This window comes from Cebus imitator, unplaced genomic scaffold (genome assembly GCF_001604975.1).
Source record: "Cebus imitator isolate Cc_AM_T3 unplaced genomic scaffold, Cebus_imitator-1.0 Scaffold118, whole genome shotgun sequence".
NCBI lineage: Eukaryota > Metazoa > Chordata > Mammalia > Primates > Cebidae > Cebus > Cebus imitator.
This window is the reverse complement of record NW_016107433.1, coordinates 3,122,069-3,130,733: the sequence shown is the minus strand read 5'-3', so window position 1 is coordinate 3,130,733 and position 8,665 is coordinate 3,122,069. Positions and strand designations below refer to the sequence as shown.

Sequence of the window (8,665 nt, the reverse complement as noted above, 5' to 3'; positions counted from 1 at the left end):
AGGATTTCACCATGTTGGTCAGGCTGGTCTTGAACTCCTGACCTTGTGATCCACCCACCCTGGCCTCCCAAAGTGCTTACAGGTGTGAGCCACCACTCCTGGCCAAAAATCTAAAATCTCAAATGCTCTAAAATCCCAAACTTTTTGAGCACCACTACAGTGCTCCAAAATTTACACACCTGGGCCAGGGGCAGTGGTTCACATCTGTAATCCCATCACTTTGGGAGGATGAAGTGGGAGGATCACTTGAGCCCAGGAGTTCAAACTATCCTGGACAACAGTGAGGCCTTGTCTCTACAAAAAAATCAAAAAAATTAGCTGGGCATGGTAGCATATACATATAATTCCCAGCTACTTAAGAGGCTGAGGTGGGAGGATCACTTAAACCCCTGAGGTCAAGGCTGCAGTGAGCCATGATTGCACTGTTATGTGTGAAGATGTACAAGAAAAGGATTGCTTATCGGTAGCATATAAATTCAGTGGCAGGTGAAACCCCATCTCTACTAAAAATACAAAAATTTAGATGGGTGTGTCGGTGGGCACCTGTAATCCCAGCTACTCGGAAGGCTGAGGCAGGAGAATTGCTTGAACCTGGGACATGGAGATTGCAGTGAGCCGAGATTGTGCCACTGCACACCAGCCTGAGCGACAGAGAAAGACTCCATCTAAAAAAAATTTAAAACTTAAAATAATTAAAAAAAAAATAAATTCAGAGTCAGGAATGACAGTGATGCCAGATTATTTACAAAGATGGCTGGAACAGTGACACCTTTGCTTTTTGAAACTTTACTGTACAAAATTATTTAAAATATTATATAAAATTACCTTCAGGCTATGTGTATAGGTGTATATGAAACATAAATGAATTCTGTGTTTAGACTTGGGTCCCATTCCCATGAAAACCTCATTATATATATGCAAATATTCCGAAGTCCAAAAAAATTCAAAACCTGAAATACTTTGGGTCTGAAGCATTTCAGATAAGAGATATTTAACCTGTTTGTAAATGATAAATGCCATTTTCATCAATGCTGGGGAGCTTAAAAGAAATGGTGAATGTATAATCAAATACACTGGCTGGGTGACTTGGCTCACGCCTGTAATCCCAATACTTTGGGAGGCCAAGGAGGGTAGATCACTTGAGATCAGGAGTTCGAGACCAGCTTGGCCAACATGGTAAAACCCCATCTCTACTAAAAATACAAAAAATTAGCTGGGTATACTGGCACATGCTTGTAATCCCAGCTGCTCAGGGGGCTAAGGCAGGAAAATCACTTGAATCTGGGAGGCAGAGGTTGAAACTGGGAGGCAACTGCTTGAACCTGAGATTGCGCCACTACACTCCAGCCTGGGCAACAAGAGCGAAATTCCATCTAAGAAAAGAAACAAACAAAAACCAAAAAACAAATATTGTCTAGAACCCACAGGGTTAATGTGTGAACAGAATGGAAAGGGTTATTGGTCATACACTGACAATTATATATTCTTTTAGATGAAGCATTAACAAAATCAGTTTATTTAAAGGTAACTTTTTGGAGTAACAGGAAATAGATACTTGTTTTTTTTTTTTTGAGACGGAGTTTCGCTCTTGTTACCCAGGCTGGAGTAACAATGGCGCGATCTCGGCTCACCGCAACCTCTGCCTCCTGGGTTCAGGCAATTCTCCTGCCTCAGCCTCTTGGGTAGCTGGGATTACAGGCACGTGCCACCATGCCCAGCTAATGTTTTGTAGTTTTAGTAGAGACGGGGTTTCACCATGTTGACCAGGATGGTCTCGATCTCTTGACCTCGTGATCCACCCGCCTCGGCCTCCCAAAGTGCTGGGATTACAGGCTTGAGCCACCGCGCCCGGCCCAAGATACTTGTTTTTTAAAAACATTCAAGAAAAATATGACATATATTGTTCTGATAAGAAAATAAAAGGCACAAAATTACATTAATATACTACAAAAATGAAATGTAAAGTCTGGAACCTTTCCCTCCATTTTCAAATAGTGTATGGAAATGCCACTTCACTGATTATTAGTAAAACTTTTTCCAATATCTCATTTATCTGTTTATGTGACAAAGGCATAAGATGGCCAAATGAGACCTCAAAGGTTTAGAATATATTTATCTTCTACATATTTGTATTTACATTCCAGAAAGAACAAGTTTGTTACTTTCAAGACAATTTAACCTTTGGCCTTTTTAAAGCTCCTTTCTTGGAAAGACAGACTCCATACTAAAGAGCACTAAAGTCAAGATTATTTAAGCATTAACTGTTTTATTTTTATTTATAAGCTGACTCTTGAAAGGGATAACGCTTAAAAACACAAAAAAAGCAAATACCTTTTTGGTATTAGAAAAACTATGTGCTTTTAGATGCTTTTCAAATAGCAGTCTTAAAAATAAAGTTGAGGCCGGGCGCGGTGGCTCATGACTGTAATCTCAGCAGTTTGGGAGGCCGAGGCGGGCGGATCACCTGAGGCCAGGAGTTCAAGACCAGCCTGGCCAACATGATGAAACCCTGTCTTAAAAATAAATAAATTAATTAAAAATAAATTAAAAAAAAAAAGAATGTCTGAAAACTGAAAAATAAGCAAATACTTCAACCTGTCAAAAGAATAAATAAGGCTTTGTAAGAATGTCTAGTAAAAGTACATACTTAATGGAATATTTTAGGGTACAACGCCCACATCTGATTATATAAATTACGAATCCTAACCAAAATTTTAAGAGAGGGATAGTTTACTTAACAACATCATCCTTTCCCTATAGTTGTGGCATAGGTAGAAAGACGAAAAGTAGAAAATTCTTAAATTCAGAGTAATATTTAATTTAGTAAGCTTAGATAAAATCTAATATATATTATATATAAGAAAGCCGTGATTAATTCTGTCCTATTAAAAACTACTACAGAAGGGAAGATATGAAAATTTTTTCTTTTCTCTTTTTTTTTTTTTGAGTCAGAGTCTCCCTCTGCGACCAGGCTGGAGTGTAGTAGTAAGATCTCGGCTCACTACAACCTCCACCTCCGCCTCCTGGGTTCAAGTGATTCTACTTGCCTCAGCCTCCTGAGTAGCTTGGATTACAGCTGTATGCCACCATGCCCAGCTAATTTTTTTGTATTTTTAGTAGAGATGGGGTTTCACCACGTTGGGCAGAATGGTCTCAATTTCTTGACCTGGCAATCTGCCCGCCTCTGCCTCCCAAAGTGCTCAGATTGCAGGAATGAGCCACCGCACCCAGGCTTTTTTCTCTTTCAGAGACAGGTTCAACAAGACCTCACTCTATTGCCCAGGCTGGAATGCAGTGGTGTCACCATAGCTCACTGTCTGTATCCTTGAACTCTTGGGCTCAAGTTATCCTCCCATCATAGCCTCTCAAGCAGCTGGGTCTACAGGCACATGCCACCATGCCCAGCTAACTTAAAACATTTTTGTGTGAGTGTGGAGATGGGTTCTTGCTATGTTGCCCAGGCTGGTTTTGAACTCCTGGCTTCAAGCAATCCTCCTACCTCGCCCTCCCAAAGTGCTGGGATTACAGGTGTGTACACCTGCACCTTGCCTTTTTTTTTTTTTTTTTAAGAGATGGTTTTGAATCCCAGCTAGATTCAAACTCCTGAGCTTGAGTGTTTCTCCTTCCTCAGCCTCCCAAGTAGCTGGGATGACAGGTATGTGCCACTGTACCTGGATGAAAATCAATATTCTTAATTTGATATAACAAAGTAATATAAACATACATACCAAAACAAAAAACATATATACCTATATTGTCTGGAGAACACTAAAGATGTTAAGAATGTAAAAGGGATGATCTTCTATCCCCTTAAAAACAAACAAGACAAAGCATCCAATGGCCATTGTTAAACCAACAATTAGAAGAAGTAAATTTTTTAAAGCCACAAAGTACTGCATGAATCCTGGTATTAGAAATTCTTTCCACTGAGTGTCTATAGAATGAAGATTAAGTATCTGTTTCCTCTTCTCCCTTCCAACTCTGTCAACTTTTGGCCCCTCTTTCCTTTTCTACCTCTCTCTCTTTGTGTTTCCTTCTATCTCCCATTCCACTCCCAAATCTTCACACTAACCAATTTCCTTTTTACCTCTCATTTTACTCTAACCGCTTAAACCTGCCAAAACTTTTATATTCATGGAAATAAATACAAGCCAGAAACTTATAATGGAACAAACATTTTAAATTTTTTTTAAATAAAAAGATTTTTTGGGTCCTATGTTTTGCTGTATATTATTTTTATGTTTATTCATTTCCTCCCATATCCAGGCCCCAAAGTCTAAGTTCAAGCATCAAGCTTCCTAAGCGGTCAGGATAAAATTCAAATTTATTTTGCTGAACACACATGTCTCTTTATGAAAGAGGTGTGGCCTACCTCTGTAACCTCAAATCTTACCACTTCATCTTGTATGTCTTTTTGTTCCAATCACATCAAACTCTTTTTATTTCTCCCAAAAGAAACACACCCTTTCAGGGAACATATTTATACATGAATACCTCTGCCCAGAATGACCTTCTTCTAAATCCCATTTTACTTGTTTTACTTCTATCTGTCTTTTAAGACAAGATGGCATAAGTTTTATCATCTATGAGCAGTCTGAATTAGCTCTTACTACGTTTTCACTGTACTTTATTCACTCATCTACTATATAGTATAGTATCTTTCTAGAACTTTATAATACAATTGGAAGCTTACATAATTTTTATATACAATTAAAAAAAATAGAGACATGGTCTTGCTTTGTTCCCCAAGCTAATCTCAAACTCCTGGGCTCGAGCGATCCCCCCTCCTTGGCCTCCCAAAGTGCTCTAACTACAGGTGTGAGCTACCACGCCTGGCCTATATGGAAGTTAATATAATTTTATACTAAAATTGGACATCTACTTGCCTGTTTTTCTGCTAGCCTGCTAACCTGTAAGCTGCTTAAACTATCATCTTTATTTTCAGAGTTATGCACATTGTAATTATCCTCTGAATTAACTAGGAAGCTTTCCAAAAACAAACCATCAATTGGCATGTCTTTCCTTTGTTTGTTTTAATGCACTACAGGTGACTCTAACCTATACCCAGGATTGAGAACCACTGCATTTAATTTATGTTGAGTAAATGAGTGACTGAATGAGCAATGAGGCACTATTTTGTTGTCAGAACACAATACTGTTTCCCTGAACTAAACTGTAGCCTCCAGTAATTATAACTGTTAAAAAAAAAAGTAGGCTAGAAACAAAAAATGAAAAATTAAACAATTTCCTTTTTGTTTTTAGAATCAGGGTCTCTTGCATAAGCTGGAGTGCAGTGGTGTGATCACAACACATGGCAGTCTCAAAACTCCTGGGCTCAAGTGATCCTTCTTGCTCAGCCTCCTGAGTAGCTGGGACTACAGGCACATACCACCATGCCTGCCTTTTTTTTTTTTTTTTTTTTTTAAATTTTTGTAGAGACAGGATCTCTCATTATGTTGTTCAATACACTTCCATTGTAAGTTTCTGGCTTGTGTTAGTTTCCATGAATAAAACCTTTTGGGCAGGTTTAAACAGTTGGAGTAAAATGAGAGGTGAAAAGAAAGTTGGTTAGTGAGAAGAACTGGGTTGGAATGGGAGACAGAAGGAAACAGGAAGAGATATCAGCCTAGGCTGGTCTCAAACTCCTGGCCTCAAGTGATCCTCCTGCCTCAGCCTCTCAAAGTGCTGGTGTTACAAGCATGAGCCATCGCACACAGACTTCTTCTTAAAAAAAAAAAAAGAGAGAGAGAAAGAGAGAGGGGAGTGCTGGCTGAGGCGGCTCATGCTTGTCTTAGCACTTTGGGAGGCCGAGGCAGGTGGATCATTTGAGGTCAGGAGCTCAAGACCAGCCCCGTTAACATGGTGAAACCCCGTTTCTACTAAAAATACAAAAAAAGTAGGCCGGGCGCGGTGGCTCAAGCCTGTAATCCCAGCACTTTGGGAGGCCGAGGCGGGTGGATCACGAGGTCAACAGATCGAGACCATCCTGGTCAACACGGTGAAACCCCGTCTCTACTAAAACTACAAAAAATTAGCTGGGCATGGTGGCACGTGCCTGTAATCCCAGCTACTCAGGAGGCTGAGGCAGGAGAATTGCCTGAACCCAGGAGGCGGAGGTTGCGGTGAGCCGAGATCGCGCCATTGCACTCCAGCCTGGGTAACAAGAGCGAAACTCCTTCTCAAAAAAAAAAAAAAAAAAAAAAACAAAAAAAGTTAGCTAGGTATGGTGGCACACATCTGTAATCCCAGCTACCTGAGAGGCTGTGGTGGGAGGATTGCTTGAACCTGGGAGGTGGAGGCTGCAGTAAGCCAAGCCTGCGACACTGCACTCCAGCATGGGTGACAGAGCAAGACTCAAATTTAAAAAAAAAAATCATTCATTCATTCATTTTTGTAGAGACTAGGTCTCACTATGTTGCTCAAGCTAATTTTGAACTCCTGGCTGCAAGCAATCCTTCCACCTCAATGGGGCTTCCCAAAGTGCTGGGATTACAGGTGTGAACCACTGTGCCCAGCCTTGAACAACTTCACTGCCTGCCAAAATCTGCTGACTGATCTTATTAACATTTTTAGTAATATATCATAAATTGTTTTTAAAAATAGGTCAAATAGGTCAGGTGCAGTGGCTCACGCCTGTAGTCTCAGCACTTTGGGAGGCCGAGGTAGGTGGATCATTTGAGGTCAGGAGTTCAAGACCAGCCTGGTTTTTTATAGAGATGGGTGAAACCCCATCTCTATAAAAAACACAAAATCAGCTGGGTGGTAGTGGCAAGTGCCTATAAACCCAGCTACTACAGAGGCTGAGGCATCAGAATCACTTGAGCCTGGGAGGCGAGCGTTGCAGCGAGCCAAGATCACGTGACTGCACTCCGGTCTGTGTGACAGAGACCATGTCTCAAAAAATATTAAAAATAATAAACAAACAAACAAATAAATAATAGGTCAAATAAAGTGATTAAGGATCAGCCACAAAATGATCAAGCTGAAACAAAACTCATTTACCTTCAATATTTCCAGAAAAATGATGTTAAAACAGGGTGAAATATAGAGAAATGTTGAAAAAAACCTGCCTTCTGTGAGTTATATGACAGAAATTCAAAATGTAAACAAGAAACTGTCTACTATATGATCCAGGAATTCCACTCCTTGATGCCTGCCCAAAAGAACTAAAAACATGTCCACACCTAAACTTGTACACGTCACAGCAGCATTATTCGCAATAGCCAGTGGGTGGAAATAACACAAATGTCCATCAATAAATGATAGGATAAACAAAATGTTGTATATATCCACACAATGGAGTATCATTTAGCCATAAAAAGGAATCACATGTTAGGTTGATGCAAAAGTAACTGCGTTTTTTGCAAGTAAAAGGAATGGCAGAAACCGAAATTACTTTTGTGCCAACCTAATACATGCTACAACATACATAAAACTTGCTAAGTGAAAGAAGCTGGGCAAAAAGGTCACATATTGTATGATTATTTTCATATGAAATTTCAAAATAAGTAAGTCCACAGAGACAGAAAGTATTATACATTAGAGGTTGCCAGGGACTAGGGTGATGGGGGAATGGAGAGTGACTGCTAATGGGTATGTACTTTCTTTTTGGGGTGGTAATAAAAATGTTCTAAAATTTGATAATGGTGATGGTTGTAGAACTTTGTGAATATACTAAAAACCACTTAATTGTACAAGTTTTAAAAGCTGGATTTTGTGGCATGTGAATTATATTCTCAGTAAACCTGTTATAAAAGAAAAAAAGAAGCTGCCACTTATGGGACAGAAAGCATTAATCTGATTATATCTAAATTTAAATTAAGTAAATAAATGCCTATATGACAACACTCTACTAATATATTACAAGAAATATAACTTTAAAAGTATATCCACTGTTATGTTATAATCAGTCAAAATAAAATCTTTCCTATATTCTATAGTAGACACTAGCTCAAATTAAAGGGATGTAAAATTACATTCAACACCTCCATAATAAATGGCATCTGCAAAAGTAAACGGAAGGAACAACATAAGTATTCAGTAAAATCTCCTAGTAGAAATCAAAATCTACCTCTAAATTGATAAAAACTCTAAATTACAGAACATAAATCTCCTAGGTAGAGGAAACAGTTCTCTAAACAATAATTTCATACCATAACACAGTTTAATATTCAAAAACCATAACTAGTATGAAGTGAAAGTTAAACTTAGTTTCAATATTGCAATTTAAGTGATTGCGGTGGCAATAGAGCACAGTGACTAAAAGCAGAGGCTTCGTTTGAATCCTGGTCTTCCAATTTGTTAGCTATGTGATCTTGAGGAAGTTATTTAATATCTCTTAAGTCTCAGTTTCATCAAAATAGGATGGAATCCATTAAGGTGACAGTTAAATGATATAATGCTTACAAAGTAGTTAATAAAATCCCAGGCACATAGTCAGAAGTTCGAAACATGGGAGCTTTTATCATCAGTTATCTATGGCTTCCACTATATGCTGCAGCTTCTTAGAGCTTTCATAGCTATCTCAGACACTGGCTCTCATATAAACCACAGACACAGACCAGCTTCCTAGGAAGTATATAGTCTTTGCAATGTAAACATAATATTATCGTTAATGGTGATAATTAAGAAATGATAACTGCAGATAAAAATGTTTTAAAAAGGC

At 38.8% G+C, this 8,665-nt stretch overlaps 1 protein-coding gene across 1 annotated transcript in view; it reads right to left on the bottom strand.

The window, feature by feature from the left end:
• NFAT5 (nuclear factor of activated T cells 5) overlaps window positions 1-8,665 on the bottom strand; it is a 131,206-nt gene that overhangs the window by 30,052 nt on the left and 92,489 nt on the right. The window lies entirely within an intron of this gene.